General features: G+C 39.2%; 1 long non-coding RNA gene across 1 annotated transcript; it reads right to left on the bottom strand.

The window, feature by feature from the left end:
• Positions 1-1,242: 1,242 nt before the first annotated feature.
• Positions 1,243-25,594, bottom strand: LOC110195214 (uncharacterized). Its single transcript, XR_002320850.2, has 2 exons — positions 25,213-25,594; positions 1,243-1,839 (listed from the first exon to the last, which is right to left on the bottom strand). It is a non-coding gene; the product is annotated as an uncharacterized LOC110195214 (long non-coding RNA).
• Between the last annotated feature and the right edge of the window lie 29 nt (positions 25,595-25,623).

Genomic DNA, 25,623 nt, shown 5'->3' with positions numbered 1-25,623 from the left:
CCCGCAGGTTCAAATAGAACATCTTCTGTTTGGCTTCTAAAGCTCTTTGTAACCTAGCCCCCTCCTACCTTTCTAGTTCTTTTAGACCTTACTCTGCTCCAAGTACTCTCAGTGATACTGGTCTTCCTGCAGCTCCTCACATAAGACACTCCATCTTTTTGGACTATGCCGTACATTAAAAAGGAAGAAACTCAGACTCTTTCATACAGCTTCCTCTTGAGCTCCCCAGGGTCCCCTGGCTACCACATGAAGCTCCCTTCCTGTGTCATTCTCCATGTTGACCTGCCTTCCTTTCCCCTAATTCAAGTTAATGCCTTTTCCCTTTCCAAAGGCCAAATCTAGCTCCACCTCTTCAAATATTTACTGAGTAGTTCCCCCTTCTCTGATAATCCCTTTGCTTGGCAACACTAGGGAGGGGGTAGGGGGAGGGAGTTGAGAAGAGGTTTCAACCTCTGGGAGTTGATATCTGACTAGAGACAGGAAATATCCACATTTAGAACAATAACAGCACCAGGTTATATGTGTGCAGGACCCATAAGGAATTCAGACTCCAAGGCTCTTCAGAGTTGTGTTATGGGTTTACGGGTTGGGAAGACTTCCTGGAGAAGGTGGTACTTGTGATGAGTCTAAAGGACAAGTGGGATTTAAAGAGGAAAAGAAGAAAAAACCATAAAATCCAAAGTATTCCAGTTTGGGAATAATAATAAAGGTTGGGAAAAGGGAATTATCCTAGTGTTGGAGGAGGGAGCAGGGAAAGATATTAGAGGGTTGAGATCTCTATAAGACCAGGGGTTGAGATCATGGAGACCTCAAACACCAGACTGGTGTGTTGTCTTGTGGTGTCCTATTTCTCCCCTAGCAGTGTTGACTACTTCAATGATTTTCCGTTTGCCTAGAGCCCTAGTTCTTAAAGGAACAGTGCCCTTAGCCCAGCAGGACCTTGCACATTTGCATTGTGTTTTACATAAAATTTACATAATGCGGCTCCAGCTGAGGCCTTTTGATTCCAATAGATGTGGAATATATCCAAAAGGAGCTTCCACTGCCAAAATTGGGCTTTTAACCTGAGAATGATACTGGACACAAAGACAAGTTAAGTTTCTGGGGGGTCATTCAAACAGTGAAGCCAGGTGGGAGGGACAAAGCCACTGGGAATAGGGAAGAAATACAGATAGGCCTCTTTAGGCTGAGGCTGAGTGAACTAGAATGGAGAAGGAGGAAGAAAAATGTACACTCATTGAATTCAATTCCATAAGCATTTATTGTTCATTCAATGATGCTGTCACTGTTTCATTCATTAAGACACTCATTCAATTATTCAGTGACTCTCTTATTCCATCACTCATCAAATCAGTATTTCTTTATTCATTTCTTCACTTCATTTGTTCACCCATTATTTCACTCATTTGTTATTTTCACAGATCTGTAATCTCATCAATATGAGTATGTATCACAGCCTATTTGTGACTCTTTATCATATGTAATTCCATCCCCCACCTTGTCCTTCGATAAGTCTTCCAAAAAAGTATCCATTCAATGTACTGGAGTTCTTCCTTTGGGTCTTTTTAATAATTTTATAGTTGGCACTGGTGCGCTGGCTGATCCATCTCCTACTGTTCCTACACGGTCAATCCGATTTCTTTGCCAGACATGCAAGTCATTGATGATGTATTTTGTACTACCGCTTGTGCCCAAGTCGTTGTGGGTACTATGCTTCAACCTATTAGCCCTTTGTGTCACTTTTAATTTACACTCTTCTGAGACTGAGATATTCCTTATCTGTCTGGTGCCTGCCACAGTTCTCATCTATTTTGAAAGCAGAGCAGAACCCTGGAAATTCTGAGAGAAGGGAACAGATTAGTAAGACAATTGTAACAGACTTGGTTTCAGAAGCAAATGGTATTTGGGTTGTGAAGAGCTTCACAATATGTCTCCCGACTACTTTTCCAGGTTTATTGCACATTGGTTTCCTTACACATTTGACATTCCAGCCAAACTAAATTGTTTGCGGCTCCCCCCTACACAGCATTCCATTTCCCATCTCTATGATTTTGCATAGATAACTCACACCTGGAAGCACTCCCTCCCCACCTCTTTCTTCCCTTCATAGAATCCCTGCCTTCCATAAAAGCTCAGCTCAAAGGCTACCTCCTACTAGAAGTCTAGTGCTTCTTCCCCCAAATATCCTTGTTTTTGCCTAATATTTGTATAAATTTTGCAGTTACTTATACATGAGTGAAAAGGAATAGGCCTTTTCACAGACCTAATCACAGAAGAGTCAGGTAAAGAAGTATTTAACTGTAAAATGCATTAATGGCAAGCCATTGATTTAGAATGAGTTCTTAGAGTGAATTAAAAAAAAAGGCAAGGTAATTGGTTGAAAAACAATAGGCCATGCATCAAGGACTTTTAAAAGTCAGTTAAAAATTGAGTCTAGGAAACAGATTGGAAGAGTAATCCAGCTCCTGATCAGGTGAGTAGAAGAAGCTGGAGTGGGAGAAAGTGAAGTTTGTAAGAAGGGGGAGCTTTAGGAAGTACCACAGCTGGAGAAAGGGAAGCTCCAAGCATCCAAGTGGAACTGAGAGAGCAGAAGCATCAGGCAGAGGTGAATGCCACAAGAGAGGCCAAGATTCTGGGAGTGGGGCTGTTTGGGCAAATCTGTGTTTGGACAGAAGCTGTGTTGCTGACCTTCCTCTGCCTACATCTTGTCCCCACCACCACCCTCAACTGTAGAACCCAAGGTTATGATCCTATATCCCCTTTCCCCACTTAAGTAGCTTCATGGAAGCATGGAGCCTTTTTTTTCAGGGCATTGAAGAAGGGGATTTGTTTACCTTTCTTTGTTTAAATGTTTACTCTGTCTTTATTAACACTAGTAGTTTCCAGTATGGGTAATATTTATTGGGAATACCATTGGAAGGAAACAATTAAGTTGGGGGTTGGGGGAGGAATATCCCACAGAGAAAATATAGAGATAGTTCTAAGACTGAAGTATTTTATCGGAAGCACTATCTCTGACTGGGGGCTTGGAGCGAATGAAAAGATAAAGAGAATTGCACATATTTGATACTATTTCCTAAAGTGGAAAATATCCACTTATTCAGAAAAATCCATTTGGGCAACAACTTAAGTAGAAGAGTGAAGGAACCACCAATAGCACTAGGTATTTCCTCCCAAAAGAATATAAGCTTTATTTTGTTTTTTTTTTCTGTATAATCCCAGTGCCTAGAAGAGTTCCTGGCTGATATATAAAAGGTGCATGATAAATTCTTGTTGAATTGAGTTATTCTCTTCCCTCTTTCCTTGTCTTGAATCTACTTTCTATGGCAAATGTAGGGGGCAGAGAGTAGAGAGCTGTTGCAGGTGAACTGAAACTGTCTACCAGGTTACTGAGCTTGTCACTTGGTATCACCCACCCTCTTAGATTCCTGAGGGCAGCTAGGTGTCACAGCGTACTGGGCACAGAATCAGGAAGACTCATTTTCCTGAGTTCAAATTTGACCTCAATTACTTACTAGCTGTGTGACCCTGGGCAAGTCACTTAATCCTGTTTACCTTAGTTCCTCATTGGTAAAATGAACTGGGGAAAGGAAATGGCAAAGAACTCCAATATCTTTGCCAAGAAAACCCCAAATGAGGTCACAAAGAATCAGACATGACTGAAAATGACTTAATAACAACTTGGATTCCCATACAACAGCAACAACAAAGATACTATTTTTCAAGGCATAGGAAGCAGAGAGAAATGTGACAGGGAGACTCAATCTCCCTGTCACATGGGCCTTCTGTTGCCAACCACCATGACCAACATCTCTATTTGTTGTGACTAAGACTGGCAATGAGAGAGGTAAGAACATTTTAGTAGAATGAAATCTCCTTGAGGGCAGGAAGTATTTCAAATCTGGAAGCCAGAAGAAGCATCTCTTCTTGTAGCATCTTATACAGGCTCTTGCCAACTCTGCCCCTCAAAGGCACAGTGGGTTGAGTAATCATCATTCCCTCCACCAATGAAGAGAGTCTTACGCAAATATTTTTTTTTTTTAGGCAATTGGGGTTAAGTGACTTGCCCAGGGTCACACAGCTAGTAAGTGTCAAGTGTTTGGTCTGAGGTCACATTTGAACTCAGGTCCCCCGGACTTCAGGGACAGGGCTGTATTCACTTTGCCACCTACCTGCCCCACAAATATTCTTTCTTAAGCCCTAGATTACATTCCTCCCTCCGGCCAAAACCTTTTTCAATCCCTTGAAAAAAATCACTCAAGGCAAACTTGAAGTTTGTAACTATGCTGCATAAACACAAACATCAGAGCTTTAAAACAAGAAGGGTGATTTTCCTGATGTCTTATGTAACCAACAAATGATATCTTTGAAACCAAAATACACATGCCATTAATACATAGTAAGAGAACGTGCAGCAGAGACGGCACTATACAACGTATCTCCAGGCAGTGAGCTACAGTAACAGCGAGCCTAAGGGTGTACATGACAAAGTACATACACAGATCAGAAGTACCTGCATAGCTAGAATACAGAGCAATCCAGCATAATCAACAAAGTAGGACATGGCTAAATAATAAGGCAAAGCAAGCTAGTTGTACCAGTAACAATATTAGTAAACCTATGTGGAAAAAAAAAGAAAAGAAAAAGAAAAATACAGCCAAATATAAGCACTAGTATATATGCAAAACAACACATCACTATAGCATGAACGTAACAACAAAATAAGAAGCAAATATACTCAAACATGCAGTAATTAATATGTCGGTAAGTTAATTAACATTTATCACACTCCTGCTATGTGTCAGGCACTGGGCTAAGCTCTAGGGGTAAAAAAGAAAAATCAAAAGGAGTACCTGCTTTTAAAAAGCGCACACTATAATGGGAGACCTAGCATGCAAACAAGTATGTACAAAATTGGAACACTAAGGCATTGTTGGTGGAGTTGTGAACTGATCCAACCATTCTGGAGAGCAATTTGGAACTATGACCAAAGGGCTATGAAACTGTGCATATCTTTTGATCCAGCAATACCACTACCAGGTCTGTATCCCAAAGAGATCATATAAAAGGGAAAAGGAGCCACATGTACAAAAATATTTAGAGCAGCTCTTTTTGTGGTGGCAAAGAATTGGAAATTGAGAGGATGCCCATCAATTGGGGAATGGCTGAACAAGTTGTGGTATATGAATGTAATGGAATACTATTGTGCTATGAGAAATGATGAGCAGGTGGACTTCAGAAAAACCTGGAAAGACTTATGTGAACTGATGCTGAGTGAAGTGAGCAGACCCAGGAGAACACTGTACACAGTAACAGCAACATTGTAGAATGACCAACTTTGACAGACTTAGCTCTTCTCAGCAATGCTGTGATCTAAGACAATTCTAAAAGATTCATGATAGAAAATGCTTTCCATAACCAGAGAAAGAATTATGGAGTCTGAATGCAGATAGAAGCATACTATTTTCCCTCTTTTTTTTCTTTTTCGCATAGATTTTCCTTTTTGTTCTGATTCTTCTTTCACAACATGAATAACATGGAAATATGTTTAATATGATTGTATATATATATATATATATAGCCTATAATCAGATCATATGCCACCTTGGGGAGGAAGGAAGGAGAGAGGGGAGAAAATTTAGAATTCAAAATCTTATAAAAGTGGATGTTGAAAACTAAAAACAAATAAATGAATAAATTGAAACACGTATGTATGTACAGGAGACATATGTAAATGTATATATGTGTGTATATATAATAAATTGGGGTAATCTCAGAGAGAAGGCATAAAGGTTTAGGACTTTAACTGAGACTTGAAAGGAAAGGAACAGGCATTTATTAAGTGCCTATTATGTACCAGTGTTAAGTGCTTTACAAATATTATGTCAATTGAACCTCACTTCAATTCTGGGAGGTAGGTAGGATTATTATCATTGTTTTACAGTTGAAGCACAGGTTAAATGACTTGCCTAGGGTTATATAGTCAGTAAGTATCAGAAGCTATTTTTTTGAATTTGGATCTTCATGTCTGTAGGAAGTCCAAGGACTTGAAAAAAGCTAGAGAAACTAGGAGGTGAGGATGAGGAGGAAGAGCTTTCTAGGCATGGGAGACAGTCAGTTAAAAAGCCCAGAGTCTAGAGATGGAGTGTCTTGTGTGAGGAACAGCAGAGAGGCCAGTGTCCCTGGATTATAGAGTATATGGAAAGCAGGAAGACATAAGAAGACTGGAAAGGTAGGAAGGGGTCAGGTTATGAATGACCTTGAAAGCCAACCAGGATTTATATTTGATCCTGGAGGTAACAGGGAATCACTGGAGTTTATTAAATGGGGAGATGTGGGATGATTTGGTCATACCTGTGTTTTAGCAAGATCAGTTTGACCCCTGAGTGGAGAATGAATTGTGGGAGAGACTTGTGGCAGGGAGACCAAACAGTAGGCTATTTTCAATAGTCCAGGTGTGAAGTGATGAGGGCCTGTACCAAAAGGGTGGCAGTGTCAAAGGAAAGAAGGGAAAGTATCTGAGAGATGTTACAAAGGTAGAATCGACAGAACTTGGATATTGGGAGTGAGAGAGAATGACTAGAGGATGAGAATTAGGTTGCCAGCCTAGGTGAGCAGGAGGATGGTGATGCCCCTGAAAATAAGAGTGAAGTTAGGAAAAGAAGAGAGTTTGGTGAGAAAGATGATGAGTTTAGTTTTGAATATGTTGAGGGTTTTTTGGTTTATTTGTTTGAGTACATAGGAAGCACTTAATAAATAAAAAAACCCACCTCTGTTTGCCTCAGTTTCCCCATCTGCAAAATGAAGATAATAATAGCACCTATCTCACAGGGTGGTGATGAGGCTCAAATGAGGTAATAATTGTAAAACACTTCTCACAGTGCCTCATACATAGTGAGCGCTATATAAATGTTAACTATCGTTATTGTTGTTGTTGTTGTTACTTAAGATATCCACAGGGCATCCAGTTCAAAATATCTAAAGGGCAATTGGAGATATGAAACTAGAGGTCAGAAAAGATGTTAGGTCTTGATAAGCAGATCTGAGAGTCATTTGATTGGAGATGAAAATTTAAACCATGGGAGTTGATGAGCTCACCAAGTGAAATTGTATAGAGGGAGAAGCAAAGAAGGCCCAGAACAGAACCTTGTACCCCACTCCCCATTTCCACTTAGTGGGCATGACACGAATGATGATCCAGTAAAGTAGACAGAGAAGGAATGATTAGGTAGAAGAACCAAGAGAAAGTAATGTCACAAAGAGTTAAAGCTAAGAGAGTATGAAGGAGAAGGCGGCAATCAATAGTGTTAAAGGCTGTGGAGGGGCCAAGAAGGTTGAGGATTGAGAAAAGGCCATCAGATTTGTGTAGCAATAAATGTAATTATATGCAAGGCACATTTCACATGGGTGATTTCTATTATTGTTACCTAAATATATGTGTAACTGTACATAATAATAACTAGCATTTATATAGCACTTTAAGGTCTGCAAAGTGCTTTATAAATATTCTCTCATTTTATCCTTACAACAACCCTGAGAGATAGATGCTATTATTATCTCCATTTTACAGTTGAGGAAACTGAGGTTAAGTGACTTGCCATCACACAGGTAGTAAGTGTCTGAAGCTAGATTTGAACTCTTGAGCTTTTTTGGGGGGCCAAGGCAATTGGGATTAAGTGACTTGCCCAGAGTCACACAGTTAATGAGTAGTATGTGTCTGAGGCAGGATTTGAACTCAGGTTCTCCAGATTCTAGGGCTGGTGCTCTATCTACTGCACCACCTAGCTGCCCAGAGCTCTTGAACTTCTTGACTAGAATCGATTATACCACCTCACTGCCTGTATATTTGAGTTTACATTTAATGTGGTAACTTAGCTTAGTAGAATTCACTGTCATGGCTTCCTAGGTTTTATATAAATCTATAAGATGAGGACCAGACCTTAGACTAAGCTCCCAAGTCAGCAACTTAACTGAGTTAAGTAGAAAGCAAGAGCCAGGGGATTCAGTTGAACCATATAACACCTTGGATAGGGAATCTTGGGGGAAATGAGGATTAATATTAGATTATTGATTGCTTAAAACTTTCCCTCATAGTGAAGTCTGTCTGCAGGCAAGTGAGTTCTGCTTTCTGGCTGCCGGTGAACAACGTAGTTAGTTCTGTGTTTCAAGCCACTGAATAACCATCAAATTCAACTTTCATTGTATAAAGAAGGTTTTACATATATTTTTATATTTTGGCTTGTTGTGCTGTCTGTATATCATGATCAGATTTCTGATAGGAGCAATCATAAAACTGCAGAGAGGATTCTAGCTTACTATTGGAAAATTCTACAAATTGGAATGTTTTAGAAATTAGAGTGACACCTTGAATGGGGGAATCTAATCTGCAAACTAGAGACCCACTGTACCAAATATGAGAATCTTTTCTACATATAGGGTACTCCTAGTTTCAGACAGCACACCTTCTTCTTATACATACAGAAGGACCCTAGCTGCAGGACAAAACATTTCTCCTACAGATGCAGGAAGATTTGCTATAGGTAGAGACATTTGTGGAAGTAGATAAGATCCGAATCTCCAGAGATCCCAAAGAGATTTAAATTTTTCTTTGTTTTATTGTTCTGTTTTGTTTTTGTTGTCTACATCTGAGTTGTAGTAGAGTCTTAGAGGACAGATTTTGAAGTTTTTCTAATTAGTAGAGACTGACTCTGTTGATTTACATTCAGTGTGCTTACTTGTTTATGTTTATGTCTTCTTTATAGTTTTTCCTGAATGATAGAATCTGGTTTAAAAGTAGCAGAGCAGATAGAGCAAGCTCTCATACAGCTGGGAGAATCTTTGTTGTGCACAGAGCAACTTCTTCCACAGACAGGGGAACAGAACTTAGTCCTCCATAAGCAAAAAGGTTCTTTTTGCAGGCAAAACAATCTCTCCTACAGATAAGAAAATCCCTTAAGTGCTTAGACAAGAAAGTTAACAATCAGGCATGGAATCCGATCTTTGATTCTTTAGCCTGTGCATATCAACTCTGATTGGCAATAAGTAGGAAAAACTCCGTGGTTCAAAGATAGCTCTAATTATTGGAAAATAAAGCTTGCTGGGGGCAGTGAGGTGGCACGGTGGATAAAGTACCAGCCTTGAAGTCAGGAGGACCTGAATTCTAATCTGGCCTCAGACCAAACACTTGACACCCTCTAGCTGTGTGACCCTGGGCAAATCACTTAACCCCAATTGCCTAACCAAAAAAAAAAAAAAAAGAAAAGGAAAAAGAAAGAAAGAAAGCTTGCTACTAAAGCAATAGGTAAATTGTAAAATTATGGGAAATTCTCACAACATCCCTATTGATACTGCTCTGGAAAAGTTACTGAGATCATGAGTCCAAGGGAATCTTTCAGTGACAAATGAGTGACAAAGAAACATGCCATCAAAGTGTACGAAATTTGGTTTAGAGCTACAAGAGATTCAGCTGATAAACTATTCTGGTCTCAATATGGCACTTTTGATCATCGTATGTAAAAGAAATTGACAGCAGCTATTGAAGTGCTCTACCTAGGGCAAATAGACTATTGCTTCTGTGGGACCACTATGTCAAATGGTTTATGCCCATTACCTCAAAAAGAGCCCTCCTCTCCTTATCCTCTTCCTCCCCTTAACTATTCCAACAAAAAGAAACTTGCTACCAATATCTTTCCCCTCCAGGGAAAGCAAGTACATGATGACCTGACAGGAGGTCTGGTACCTTAAGAACTCATCAGCCCTTTAGTCCCTCTGATCTTTCTTTGTGGATGAAGGATACTCTTGAATTCAGTGGAGTCTGCAGCTGTCATTACTCAATTTCAAGTCATATTTAGGGGCTATAAACCCACTTGGGGAGATGTTACTGATTTAATGGAAACTGTTCTCTCTCTCCTGGAGAAAGGACCACTATTATAGAGGAGGCCAGTAAACAACCCCTAGCTGGAGAAGCAGCTCCTGTGGGACTAGGAGCTCTTCCCATTACAAGATTCCTATACTAACTCCAACCTTCTGTAGACTATACCAAGTTGTTACAGGCCAGATATGTACTATTTAAAGGAATGGAAACCTGTGTCATACATCCTGAGGACTGGAGTAAATTCTAAGAGACCATGAAAGAAAAGAATGAAATTCCTTCCTGCTTTTATGATAGGCTATTCAAGATGGCTAGGCATTAATTCAAGAGATGCTAGAATTCTTAATGTGGCTTTTTCAACCAATTTCTGTCAGAAATTTGTCATTACTTTCATACCAATTCATACAATTGTCTTGGATGGCATGAAAAGAACACCAGCGAACTTAAAGGCACTGCCCTATATGTTTAAGAAGGAAGGGGAAAATAGAAAAAGAGTAGGAAAGTTAAGTCTAAGCCAGAAACCCAAGTTATTCTGGTTATAACCGAGACCTGCTCCAGTTCCTTTCCAAGATAAGTCTCAAAGAAACTGAGTGCCAGTTTTTACTGCCATTAAAAGGGCCACATGGCTAGACAGTGCATAAAGAAACAGTGGGACTTATAGAATAAGGGAAGAAGTAATCCCAAGCAGGCCCATGAGAAGTCTGTAGCATGAAGGTATGGAGAGGGTGAGACAGGGAGGGAAAGATAGAGTCTGATGAGATCCTTTTGTGTTTTCTGATTTTAGCCCCTGTTGTTCCAGTTTTTGCATTCTCCCACACTGACAAACCCTATGTTACTGTTAAAAATGGAGATACATTTTTGATTGTTTATTGGGCAGTGGAGTCACTAGCAGCCAGATACTGCAGACAGTGGATTCCATCTTTTGGTGAGATCACTAAGCTTTCAACTGCTCTAACCAAGGACTCTTCCAGAGCCCTCATAATTTGAACCTGAATATCTAACTGCCCTTGCCACCCTCGAGAAGGCTTTACTATCAGCTCTGGTACTTAGACTCCCAGATTATAGTAAATCCTTTTCTCTTTCTGTGCATGAGCAAAAGGGAGGAACTTCTGGAGTGCTTCACTCAGCTAGATTAAGTAGCTACAGGGGCTCCATCCTGCTCAAGAGCTGTAATGGCAAGTATCCTTTTGCTAGAAAAGGCATATGATTTGGTTTTAGGGGCCCCACTTGTAGTATAATGCCTCCATGAAGTTGAGACTTTTTTGTTGAGACACCACACTCAAGCCTTTTCTGAACATAAACTTGCTAGGTATGAAGTGACTTTGTTGGACAAAGAAGATGTGGCTCTAAAGCAGTGTTCCATCTTAAACCCAGCCACTTTGCTCCCTAATTTACCCACTTCAGGTGAACCACTCCACAACTGTGCCACCATTGTAGACATGGCTGAGAAACCCGGAAATGACATCTCTGACACCTTACAGAATCCTGCCCAAGTCCTATAAACTGATGATACCTCTTTTATGAGAAACAATGTCTGGCACAGAGGCACTGCTGCAATTTCTGACAGTGTGGTCAGCCTCTCTGCCCCCTAACCTCAGTGCTCTGGCTGCCAAATTAATAGTGCTTACACAGGCCTGCCGTCTCTGAGGGACAGAGTACTAACATCTACACTGACTCTCAGTGTGTTTTTGGTGTGGGTGGTCAGAATGCCAGGGATACGAAGAGGTTTCCTTACTTCTGCTGGAAAGATTATTGCTAATGCTGCATACATCAAGGAACTTTTGTCTGCCCTGCACCTTCCCAACACCTTGGCAATGGTGTACTGCTCTGCCCACACCAATGGCACAGATCTGAGATGTGCACATTTAGAGACATCTCCACTCCAAATGTTCATGTGGACTACTTGTGCCCGACCTACGGTTGAGACTTCTGAGCTTGTATTGTTCTGATCAGCCGCAGTTGGGCACGCTGTACCTTGACTCCAGCGTAGCAATGTCATTTTGACCCTCTTTGAGAACAAAGCACACCAACCAACCAGTATACAAGAATTGCAAAATGGAGCGAGTTCACTGACACAGGAACAGTGGTACAGAGCTCCAGGGCTGGGGAACCTGTGGCAGTGAGGCCACGTGTGGCGCTGCAGGTCCTAGGGGGCGGTCCTTTGACTGAGTCCAAGTTTTACCAAACAAATCCTCTTATTATGCAATGATACCTAATGTTTACTATACTCTTCCTAATCCTAGTTTCACTGTGCCAGGCCTGTTCTCCCACTAATTCTTCTAATGAGGGGAAAAGAATTCAGATACCTGCTTATGAGTAGATATTTTTTCCCTTATCATTTGCGTTATGCCTTGTAATATTTTGTATTATTATGTATAGAATAAGGAGAGCAGGACCAGGACCCATAACACCACTTCTTCCCCTGTTAATGATTCTATTACCTGTGACTGTCTCTGAAAAGCCCTCTTCTCTCAAGAACTGAGAAAATGGAACTCTCATCACTAGACTTCGTGGTGAAGTAGGCCTGATCCTACACAACCTCAATATAACCAGGCACCATGGATGCTGGGTATGCCCTCATACGCATTGAGGAAGTTCTGCCTCACATGGCAAGCCATCCTCACTACTATAAATGAAACAATTCCTCAACTGGTCAGCTTAATCCAGGAGAACATCATAAATGTCATGAACTTCATTGCCCCTCTCAGCCTTGCTGAACCCTATTGTCTTTTTGCTTTTGCCAAATGCTATATTACTACCATTTCAGTAAATTGAACAGTGCCACAAAACATCACTTTTATTTACTACAGTCTTGAGTACATCTATATAAAAACAAAGGACATTACTCTCAATAAGCCTAAAAGTCTGGCCCCACCAATTTTTCTATCTTTATCCCAGTTTATTGCATCAACCAGCCAAAGGGACACCAGACTAACTATAGTTTAGAAAGGGTATGGAACTGCATTGAAACCATCTTATTTCCTACCATTACTTGCTGGTGACTCCTTGGTGTGCCTCCTTGCAATCTGGTACAACAGCTCTGAATAGATTCACCTATTTCTTGGGGATTCGTCACTTTAGGACAATTCTTTCTATGTGGTGACAAGTATCCCAGAACTTATTCTATCCTCTTTTCAGACTGGTATGGGACATGGGGGATTGGCTACCTTCTTCCTCCAGCTGAAGTTTTCAAACACTGGGCAAATTTGGTTGGAAGTTCTATTAGGAGTTTGGGGGCATGGGGACATAGCCATCAAAGAAGGAACACAGAGAAAATAGTGGTGGTATATGATTTCTTTGGTCCCTTTTTCTCTCCATATAGTTGCAGCAGTGGGGGAAGTGACTAGAAACCTTTCCCTTGAAATTGAAAAGTTGGTCCAGAATGCTTGTAATATCACTGAGACCCTTGATGATTTAGCTAGGTCATCAAAGGCCCTCCAAACTGATGTAAACTCACTTGCCCAGGTGACTGTACAAAACCACATGGTTTATCAGGGGTGGGGAACCTGCAGCCTATGGCCACATGTGGCCTTCTATGTCCTTGGGTGTTGCCTTTTGACTGAGTCTGCATTTTATAGAATAAATACTTTTATTAAAGGGATTTGTTCTGTGAAGTTTGGATTCAGTCAAAGGGTTGCGCTTGAGGACCTAGAGGGCCACATGTGACCTTGAGGCTGCAAGTTCCGTACCCCTCTTTTAGATCTTATTGCCTCACAAAGAGGTGCATGTACTCTTATCAACCAATCTTGTTGCTCCTATGGCAATCAATCTGGAGTGATTTTGACCAGTATTCACAATATTCAAGAAGATATACATAGGACCCAGACACTACTTAATACCTCCAATTATGTACATCATGAGAGTACTTCATAGTGGGACCCCTCATCCTGATTCTTATGGTTGATGTACTGGTTCCCTAGCATTGGTCTTTTTGCCACATTGATTAAATGGGCTCTCATTATCCTGTGACTTATAACTGCAATCCCTTGCTTCATTAACTGCTCCAATAGGTTATGCTCAAACATGGGATCTAATTTAGTCCTAAAAAGAATTATGTCGGTCCAAGGAAGTAATAATCAGGAGCATGAATATAGAGAGTTGGATTACAGAAGAACGGTTAATTTTTAACCTTGTCGCTCTTTTCATATTTATTCCCTGCTTTGTAAACCTCTGCCTCTTAAGGATCGACATGAGAATGTCTCTGTTTGAAAATGCACCCAGGAATGTTCTGCTTCCCAAATATTTTCCAGACTTTCCGTGGCCACCATCCTTAGCTACCTCCTCTCCCTATTCCTGTGCTTCATCACTTGGAACTACTGCACAGTTGAACTATCAAACAGCCAAGCCTCATTATACCCTGAATTACCAAGTCTGTGGAAATGTTGCTTGTGGTTATCAGTATGGAGTTGTTTCCTGTGAAAGTTGGAAAAAAAAATGTTAGGAGAACTGTTGTTAAGGATCACCATCCACTTGTGTGTTGTACTAGGAGAAATGATTATTTAATTGATAAATTTCATAGAAGGATCTGTCCAGCACATCACCTAAGGAAGTGATGCCAGGTTGGCACAGTCCTTTGAGGACAGAATTATAAAAAGTATAAAAGGATTGTTATGTTCGAAGCATTAGATGCTATTTTAAATAAGGGACAATCCCCTGATCAGGTAGTTCAGCCTGGTGGAGTCTTTGCTCTAATTCAGGCAACCAAAGATCTTTCCCTAGAAATAGGAAAATCAATTCTGATTATTGGTGATTCAATCACTCCCTTTCAGAGCCATGCACATTCATTGACACCACCACATAAACAGAACTTAGAGCATTGGAAAGAATTTGATGAATTGATTAATGATCCATGAATGACAAAGTCAAGGATCAAAGTGCGGAATTGAAAGGTGTTATTTTGGAATAAGTTTTAAGTGTGAGTTTAAAAAAAACGAATATTTAAGAACAGCTCTGATTTATAAATCATCAAGCTCTGTCAGACTACCTTCTGCTGGTAAAGACTGTAAGCCCAGGTTCCCTGTTTTGCTAATCTCAAAAATTCCCTACTTTATAATATTCTCCATGTTACTTAAGATTTTGTAAGTTTGAGTCCCTTTTTGCATTCTCCTTTATTGACTATATTGAGGAGTCTTAGATCCCATGTATTGGCATTTGTTAGGTTTGTCAATAAATTGATTGTGCACAGTACTCATTACTCCACGAGACATCAGGAAATGATAAAACAAAATCAAAAGTTAAAAAAAAGAAGAAAATGTGAAATTTTTCATTGAAAAAACAACTGACCTGGAAAACAGAACCAAAAGAGATAATTTAAGAATTATTGGACTACCTGAAAGCCATGATCCAAAAAAGAACCTAGACATCATCTTTCAAGAAATTACCATTGAAAACTGCTCTTATCCTAGAACCAGAGGGCAAAACAGAAATTGAAAGAATCCATCGATCATCACCTAACAGAGACAAAATGAAAACTCCCAGGAATACTTTAGAAAAATTTCAGAGCATTCATGCCAAGGAGAAAATACTGCAAGCACCCAGAAAGAAACAATTCAAATATTGTGGAACCACAATCAGGATTACACAGGATTGAGCAGTTTCTACATTAAAGAACCAGAAGGCTTGGAATATATTCTGGAAGGCAGAGGAGTCAGGATTACAAGCAAGAATCACCCACCCAATAAAACTTAGTATAATCCTTAGGGTAGTAGAGGAGATGAAAATTTAATGAAATAGAGGACTTTCAGGTATCACTAATTAAAAGATCAGAGCTGAATAAAAAATTTTATCTTTAAATACAAGACTCAAGAGAAGTATAAAAAGGTAAAAAAATAAATAAAGAGAAAACACAAGATATTCAATAAGGTTAAACTGTTTATATTGCAACATGGCAAGATGATATTTGTAATTCTTAAGAATTTTATCACTATAAGGGACATCAGAAGGAGTATACATAGACAGCGGGTGCAGGTCTAAGATGACTATGATGGGATGATATCTAAAAAAATAAAATTAAGGGTGAGAAAGAAGATTGCATTGGGAGAAGAGGAAAGGGTAAGATAGAATGGGATACATCATCTCACATGAAAGATGTGTGAAAGAGCTATTACAGTGGAGGGAAAGTTGGGGGGGGCATGGCAGGCAATGCTTGAATCTTACACTCATCAGAATTGGCTCAAAGAGGAAATGACACATACTCAGTTGGATATAGAAATCTCTCTTACCCTATAGGGAGGTAAAACGGGACAGAACTTTGTACTCTATGTAACAAACCTAACTCTCTTCTCTGTCTCTGAGTGTCTCATGAGTTCAAAAGTTTCTCTCTCTCTTTCTCTCTCTCTCTCTCTCTGTCTTCTCTCTCTGTCTCCCCCCCCTTCAGAGTTAGATGCCAAAAGTTTAGCTTCCCTATTAGTCACTTTTAGTTAAAGAAAAACTCTGAGCTAAAGTTTAGAAGGTCAATACTCTGATGAAACATTCTAATTCTAAGGAAGTAGTTATCTCAGCACCACCTGCAAATCACTTTGTGCAAAGGAAGCTTGTTATCACTCATAACTTCAGGTTCTGAGAAACTCCACAATATCTGTGTGCTATCCTTGAAGGCAAATAAGGTGACTTTGTCCCATCTTAGCTTCATCCTTACCAACTAAAGGTGGTTTTATCTTATCCCAGGAGCCTGTAAGTCTGTTGCTCCTGTCCAGTACCAACGACCTTGGGACACTGCTGGGTCCCATATATTCATAAAACATTCCTTTAATACAGAGAAATGTGGTCTTCATCTCCTGTGTGTCTGTATGCCCACTCTCTTTAGTGTAACCAATCATGATCCCTCATTCCCATAATGTTGCCAACCCCATAACCAATGGTATGATATCTTCACCTATACTTTCCTGTTCTTTCCTCTATGTCTACAAAAAAGAGTTGCATCTCTAATTCTAGGGTTTTGGCTAAAGGCAGTGCCATTGACCTATTCTTTATTAATAAGTTCAACAGTCAATTATCTGGCTCAGAGAAAATTACTTTAGTCTACCTTTGTGGATTTCTTTTTTTTTTTACTCCCAGCAGTCCCAGACCCTCCAATACTCCTTGGGATGGCAACAGTAAAGGGAACTAATTCTAGTCTTTTCAAAATTCTAGCAGGAAGTAAAGCTGGGACCCACTATCTGCACACTTTGACCATCTATGAAGACTAGACAAAGGCTTACAAGAGGATAGAGATAAGAAGTCCCAGTGAACATTCCAGGAACTCTAATTATTAAGCCTTTAAAGTGAATCCTGAAATGTTTAACTTTAGGGACTCCCCGATACCAAGAGTAGAAGGATAAGTTGAAGCTAGAGCTGCTCAGAAAGAGGACAGACCTGTTTTCATTGCATGAGTCAGATGTAGGATGTGTTTGAGGTGCAACCCACAGAATCCTGCTCACCAATTTTATTTTATTTTAAAAAATTTAAGTAATATTTTCACCAATCACATGTAAAAACAGTTTTTAACATTCCTTGTTGTTGTTTTTTTTTGTGAGGCAATTGGAATTAAGGGACTTGCCCAGGGTCACACAGCTAGTGAGTATTTTGAGTCTGAGACCGGGCTTGAACTCAGGTCCTCCTGAGTCCAGGGCTAGTGCTCTATCCACTGCACCACCCAGCTACACCCCCTTGGTTTTTTTTTAAGGTTTGAGTTCCAAATTCTATCTGTCCCTCCTTTTCTTCCCCTTTCCCTGAGATGATGAGCAATCTGATATGGATTATACATATGCAATCATGTAAAACATTTCCATATTAGTCATTTTGTGTAACAAGACTAGAACAAAAAGAGACAGAGATAGAGAAAGAAAGAAAGAAAAATGAAAATAGTATGCTTCAGTCTGTATTCTTACAACATCAGTTCTTTCTCTGGAGGTGGATAGCATTTTTCATCATGAGTCCTTTCGGATTGGCTTGGATCATTGTATTACAGAGAATAGCTAAATCAGCACAATAATATTCCATTACAACCATATACCACTACTTGTTTAGCTATTTCCCAATTGATGGGTATCCCCTCAACTTTCAGTTCTTAGCCACCACAAAAGGAACTGCTATAAATATTTTGTACAAATAAGCTCTTTTCTCTCTTTTTAAAAAAATCACTTTGGGATACAGACCTAGAAGTGGTATTGCTGGATCAAAGGGTACACACAGTTTTATAGCCCTTTGGTCATAGTTCCAAATTGATTTCCAGAATGGTTGCATCAGTTCACAACTCCACCTACTGTGTATTAATGTCCATTTTCCCATATCCCCTCCATTTATCATTTTCATTTTTTGTCACATTAGCCAGTCTGATAGGTGTGATGTGGTACCTCAGTGTTGTTTTAATTTGCATTTCTCTAATCAACAGAGAGTTAGAGCATTTTTATATGACTATAGATAGCTTTGATTTCAGGTGTGATGTGGTACCTCAGTGTTGTTTTAATTTGCATTTCTCTAATCAACAGAGAGTTAGAGCATTTTTATATGACTATAGATAGCTTTGATTTCTTCATCTGAAAACTGCCTGTTCATATCCTTTGACCATATCCTTTGAAGGACTTGTATTTTTACAAATTTGACTCAGTTCTCTACATATTTGAGAAATGAAGCCTTTATCAGAGATACTTGGTGTAAAAAAATCCCCACCCCAGGGCAGCTAGGTACAGCATTGGCCTTGGAGTCAGGAGGACTTGAGTTCAAAACCAGCCTCAGACACTTGACACTTATTAGCTGTGTAACGCTGGGCAAGTCACTTAACCCCAACCACCTCACCAAAAAAAAAAAACAAAAACAAAAAACCACTCCACAGTTTTCTACTTTTTTTCTAATTTTGATTGCATTGGTTTTGTTTGTGAAAAACTTTGATTTTATATAATTAAATGATCTATTTTACATTGTGTAATGCGCTCTATATCTTGTTTGGCCCTAAATTCTTCCCTTCTCCACAAATCTGACAGGTAAACTATTCCATGCTGTCTTAATTTGCTTAAGGTATCATCCTTTATGTCTGAATCATGTACCCATTTTGACCTTATCTTGTCATATGGTATAAAATGTTGGTCTATACCTAATTTATGCCATACCGTTTTCCAGTTTTCCCAGCGGTTTTTGTCAAATAATAAATCTTTGTCCCAAAACCTAGATATCAAACAATAGATTACTATGGCCATTTACTATTCTGTGTTGTGTACCTAAGCTATTCCACTGATCCACAACTTTATTTCTTAGCCAGTATCAGATTGTTTAGATAATTACCACTGGTAGTATAGTTTGAGATCCAGGTTACCTTTTTTCACAATTTTTTTTGCATTGATTCCCTTAACATTCATGACCTTTTGTTCCTCCAGATGAAATTTGTTATTAATTTTTCTAGCTCTATAAAATAATTTTTGGCAGAATGATTGATATGGCACTGAATAAGTAGGTTAATTTAGGTAGAATTGTCATTTTTATTATATTGGTTCAGCCTAACCATGAGCAATTAATATTTTTCCAGTTGTTTAGATCTGACTTTATTTGTGTGAAAAGGGTTTTGTAAATGTGTTCATATAGTTCCTGGGTTTGTCTTGCTAGGTAAACTCTCAAGTATTTTATATTGTCTATAGTTATTTTAAATGGAATTTCTCTTTCTATTTCTTGCTGCTAAACTTTGACAGTAATATATAGAAATGCTGATGATTATGTGGGTTTATTTTGTATCTCGCAACTTTGCTAAAGTTGTTAACTATTTTTGCTCATGACAAAAAAAATATTTATTCATTTTTAGTTTTCAATATTCACTTTTAAGTTGTTAATTATTTCAGCCAGTTTTTAAGTTGATTCTCTATGATTCTCTAAGTATACCACCAAAGAGTGATAGTTTTGTTTCCTCATTGCCTATTCTAATTCCTTCGATCGCTTTTTCTTCTCTTATTTGTATAGCTAACATTTCTAGTACAATATTGAATAATAGTGGTGATAATGGGCATCCTTGCTTCACCTCTGATTTTATTGGGAAGGTTGCTAGCTAATAATGCTTACTGAGGGTTTTAGATAAATATTACTTATCATTTTAAGGTAAGCTTACCTTCATTTGTTTAAAAGATATATAAACTCTCCCCATCCATTATTGGTGGGCTGTCAGCATAAGCTGGCAGTCCTCATGTGCATATTTTACTTTTCTGCTTGATAAAAGTCTTTAATTAAAAAAAATAGTGGCTTTAATTGTACACTCTTCCACACCTTTCACTTTTCTGTCTAGTATCCTTAAAAATGTATTCTTAATGGGGCAAATAGGTGACACAGTGGATAGAGCATCATCCCTGAAGTCAGGAGGACCAGAGTTCAAATCCGGCCTCAGACCAAACACTTGACACTTACTAGCTGTGTGACCCTGTGTAAGTCACTTAAGCCCAATTGCCAAAAAGAAAAAAGAAAAAAAATGTATTCTTAAGGCGTGGGTATACTCCTAATATTAAGAAACCTTTATGTTTCTCAGCTGCAAAAGCAAGGTGATTGTCTTAGTTCCCATCTTTTCTAGAGTTTGCTTCATGTTTTCCCATATTAATATACAAATATTAATGCAAACAATAAAAGTACAGTATTCTAGCAATAATGTTCTATTGCATTATTATGCTATGCACAAACAATACAATAGCAGAGCAACAGACATCAATTCAATTCACGAAAACTGGACCACAACAACCTTTTCATGTATCAACATATAGCAATTATGCATACAGTAGCATTCAGACTTTTAAGAGTTACACTATATCAATTAATTCAGCAACTGAATAATAGTATTTTCAAGCTAACCTCAGGTTGGGATGAAGCCAAGTTAGTTTGGATAAGCTCATTACACCTCCAAGCCCTCCTCCCACCCCTGAAAACCATTTCAGGATATAGCTAGGAGGAAACAAAATTGTCTATGCCTCTAAGTGTTGCTATATCCCTGCCTGCTGTATATCCTTGTTGCATATATATGCTGTGTTGAGGCAAAGTAAACTGCCTTCTTTGTTAAATGTCCAGTGACTCACTGTTAACTCATTTCATCAGAATATTGAATTGTAACATGATGGCTTTAGAGTTAGGCCTACAACAAGCGGTACTGCTGAATTAAACAGTATGCATTGTTTAGTGACTTTTGGAATATGATTTCAAACCATTTACCAGAATGGCTGAACCAATTTATAGATCAACCAATACTGTTCTTTTTCTATGGCCCCTCTGAGAATTGTCATTTCCTTTTTTGTCAATTTTGCCAATCTGCTGGGGGTGAAGTAGAACCTCAGAGTTATAATTTGCATTTCTTTAATTGTGATTTGGAGCATTTTTTTTTCACACGTATACTGATATTTCGTTTCCTCTGACTGTTCCTGACCTGGGATGCACCAAAGAATTTGTGATGGAGAGTTATAGGAACTAAAACTGGAAAGGATTTGATGAGAGGATATGAGGTAAAGAGTGGTCATCATTATTGGGATTATTTTTACTGCTGCCGTGGTTGTAAGCCCAGAATCTCTCTGAGTGCCCCAACTTCTATCTCAAGATGAAGAGAAAGAGAAAAAAAAAGATGAAGAGAGTTACATACAAGGAAAGAAGTTAATGGCTTCGTAGTGGGATAGAGCCTGGGACTTAAATCTCTAGAGTCCGAAGCCTTGAGCTAAGGAATAGAAAAGAAGTCAGTTGTTTTAAATGAGGAAAGTGGTAGTCCTGCTGTTCTCTGCTCTGAGACAAAGCACATGTGGAATATTGGGTTCCCTTCCCCCATCCCTGGCATCCTCTTCCTGCTCACATCTTGCTACTGGCTTCTCTGGCTTTCTTCAAGACCCAGCTACAATCCTATCTTCTACAGGAAGCCTTTCCTGCCCCCCTGTTTAATTCTAATGCCTTCTCTCTGCTGATTTTGTGTGTGCATATTTGTGTGTATGTGTGTTTGTATATCTATACATCTTTCTTTCTTTCTTGTTTGTGCATAGCTCTTTACCTGGTGTCTCTCCCATCAGACTGTGAGCTTCTCAAGAGCAGGGACTGTTTTTACCTTTCTTTGTATCCCCAGCACTTAGCACAGTGACTGGAATAGAGTAGATGCTTAATAAATGTTTAACTGACTGACTCTTTGTATTGCCTTTTAAGAAGGGCATTGAAATGCATCCAGAGGAGGACAGCTGGAAGGGTTAGGGCACCAGAAACTATGCTATGATAAATTTATCATTGCATATTTAAAAGGTTGTCATGGGAAATTGTAGTAGGCATCCTCTCTGTGGGCCCAGGGGGCAGAATTGTAATAATAATTACAAGGATAACTGACCTTTACATTGCACCTTTAGGTTTAGAAAAAAAATCTCAGTTGATCATATGATCTCATTTGATTTTCATAACAACTCTGTGTGGTAGCTCCTAAAGATATATTCCTCACTTTACAAATGAGGAAATAAAGGCACAGAAAAGTTCAATTGCTTCCCATGGTCTGATCATACAGTTAGTAAGTGTCAGAGGCAGGATTTGAGCTCAGGTTTCTTGTGACTTCATGTGCTTTCCATTATAGCACCATGTAGGGAAAAAGCAAACTTTAGCTTGATGTAAGAAAGTCCTTTGATCTCAATTAGAGCTGTCCCAAAGTGGAATGGACTGTTGTGGCAGGTAGTAAGCTCCCCATCCAAGGGTGATTTTCAGGCAGGGTTAATTAACCATTTATCAGAAATATTGGACGTGGAATTCCTGATCAGGTATGGATTAGACTAGATACCCTCCAAGGTCCTTTCCAACTCCAAGATTCTATTGGTCTGTGATTCTAACACTTGGTGAGGAAAAAGTCTTGATGTGATAAGAAGAGCATTGAATTTGGAGGCAGGAGACCTAGGTAAGAGGCCCAGCTCTGACACCTACTGTATTTCACCACATAATCATCACCACATAACTGTAGCACCCTGTGTTTTCAATCCAAAAATGGGTTTATAACCTTTCATCGTGTAATCATCACATGGTATAATTCTATTTGCCATGCTGCTTAAGAGGTAAAAAGAACGGCAATGTATTCACCAGTGGCATATGGATACGTGCATTGCAAGCCGGGAGCCTAGAATTCTCAGCACGTATGCATTGTCAGTATATTTCCGAAAGCCGACCTATGTGGTTTGTTTAGAGCATTGCAGTACTAATGGTGTTGTCACTCAACCCAATGAAGAGCCTTAGATGCAAGGGGAGTGGATGGGCAGGTGAAGCTGCCACAAGTAAGTCACATGATACGGTAAGACTTGCATCCTCCCAATTTTAACACTGATTCATGCGTATTCCATGCATCCTAATCTTGCACCAATGACAGTTTAGTAATAAATGACTTTTAAGTAATACCAGCTTTTAAAAGCTTCGCATAATGGTTGCACCCCAAATTTTTGCAAAAAAATTGCCACAAAATCTGCAACAGTTGTGCAGTGAAGTACATCCTAGTTGTCTGACCTGGGACAAGTTATTTGAGCCTCAGGTTCTGCATCTGAAAAATAGGAATAATAATGTTTGTACTACCCATGTCATGGAGTTGTGAAGAAAACTGCCTTATAAACCTTAAAACAATATAGAAATATGAATTGTTAAGATTATTATAATTATGAAAGATTATGAAAGATGCTAGGCACTTTCCCTGGTTGTTCCCCATGCCTGGAATACTCTACCTCCTCATCTCTACTTCCTGGCTCCCCTAGGTTTTCTTCAAGTCTCAAATAAAATCTCATCTTCCAGGAGGCTTTTTTTAAAATGACTCCTTGAGATTTTTTTTTGTCCAGTCTGTTTATGTTTTTTCCTTGTAGTTGTATTTTCTTTTTTCCCCTTTAATTAATTAACTAATTAATTTTTAGTTTTCAACATTCACCTCCATAAGCTTTTGAGGTCTCAATTTTCTCCCTCTTCCTCCTCACCCAAGACAGCGTGCTATCTGATATAGGCTCTACATATACATTTCTATTAAGCATATTTTCGCAATAGTCATGCCATAAAGAAGAATTAGAACCAATAGGAGGAACCTCAAGAAAGAATAAACAAAACAAAATAGTAGGGAAAAAAAGAACAAATAGTAAGCTTTGATCTACATCTAGACTCCACAGTTCCCTCTCTGGATGTGGAGAGCACTTAACACCATGAGTTCCTTGGAGAGGTCTTAGATTTCTTGCATTGCTGAGAAGAGCTAAGTCTATCAAAGTTAGTTATCACATAATGTGGCTGTTACTGTGTACAATGTTCTCCTAGTTCTGCTCACTTCACTCAGCAAAAGACCATACAAGTCTTTACAGGTTTTTCCTGAAGTCTACTTGCTTATCATTTCTTATAGCACGATAGTATTCCATTACATTCATATACCACAACTTGTTCAGCTATTCCCCAACTGATGGGCATCCCCTCAATTCTGCTTCCCCACCACACAAAGAGCTGCCATAAATATTTTTGTACATGTGGGTCCTTTTCCCATTTGTATGATCTCTTTGGGATATAGCCCTAGAAGTGCTAGTGCTGGGTCAAAGGGCATGCACATTTTTATAGCCCTTTGGGCATAGTTCCATATTGCTTGGAGAAGCTTTTTTTGCTCCCCCTTATTCTAGTCCCTTCTCTCAGTTGATTATTCTAGATTTATCCCATGTATAGCCTGTTTGTTTATAGTTGACTGTCCTTTTCTTTGTATACCCAGCACTTAACACAGCACCTGGTACATAGTAGGCCCTTAATAAATGCTTATTGACTGACTGATCAAGAAGTGCAATGACATTAATAATATATACATACTTAATGTTTACATTATATACAGTCTCTTATAAACATTTTTTTTCTGGCTTAAAAAAAAGGATTGCTTTCAAATCTGAAATTCAGGAGTGCTGAAGCCTCAGAATCAGAATCATAGACCCTCCTGTCATATCAGTCCCACTATTTATAGCCAACATCAATACATGAGGACAGTAGCTGCTAAAGTAGAGGCTAAATCCTCTGGGAGAGCCATGAGATTGAACAGTTAGAGGATAGGAAGGTGGTTCAAATCCCACCTTCCTGTGATAGTTAATCTTGGGACTTGTCACCAAATAACTGCATTTACCTTTATATTTACCTTTATCTCTCCATTGGTCCCTTCCTTCCACTATACAGGTTACTAACCTCCTTGCTCCTGTACTGGTCCTCTGTCTTTCAGGAGATTTATAACTCAGTTATACCTTAACGAATTATCTAGGCACCCCAAACCACAGGTCATAGAGGTTCCACAAAATTGACCAAACCCCTGCCCACTTTTTTATTTTGGGTGAGAAAGTGAGGTAAAGGAAGAGTTATAAGATGCATCAGAAATCTTATTACATTGTCCCTCCCCACCAAAACCTACTTACCTTCCAGACTTGCCTCTTTGTTAAGGTCACTACTATCCTTCCCAACCTCCGTGTCATATTCCATTTCCCCCTCACCCTACACATCCAATAAGTTGCTAAGTCTTCTCAGTTCTCTCTTACATCTGTCTCCTTCTGGTACAAGTCTAATTCTGCTTCCCAGATTTGGTAAATGTTCAAACATTTTCCCAAAATGGGAAAGAGCTCTAGCCAGAGCCAGGAAACCTGGGTTCTGGTCCGAGCTCAGTCTTGTGACCAGAGTTCAACCTCACTGTAAGGATGTGCTGGAGCCAGCTCAAAAATTATTAAATTTTGACTGTGAGCATTTCCACCTCAGAATTGACAAAGACTACAGATCAGGGCTTAATTTCTTGTTTTGATGACTGTCAGGATTTAAGAAAGTGATAGAGAAAA

This window comes from Phascolarctos cinereus, unplaced genomic scaffold, assembly GCF_003287225.1.
Source record: "Phascolarctos cinereus isolate Bilbo 61053 unplaced genomic scaffold, phaCin_HiC Scaffold_726;HRSCAF=1367, whole genome shotgun sequence".
Classification (NCBI taxonomy): domain Eukaryota; kingdom Metazoa; phylum Chordata; class Mammalia; order Diprotodontia; family Phascolarctidae; genus Phascolarctos; species Phascolarctos cinereus.
This window is presented reverse-complemented; position numbering and strand designations above follow the sequence as displayed.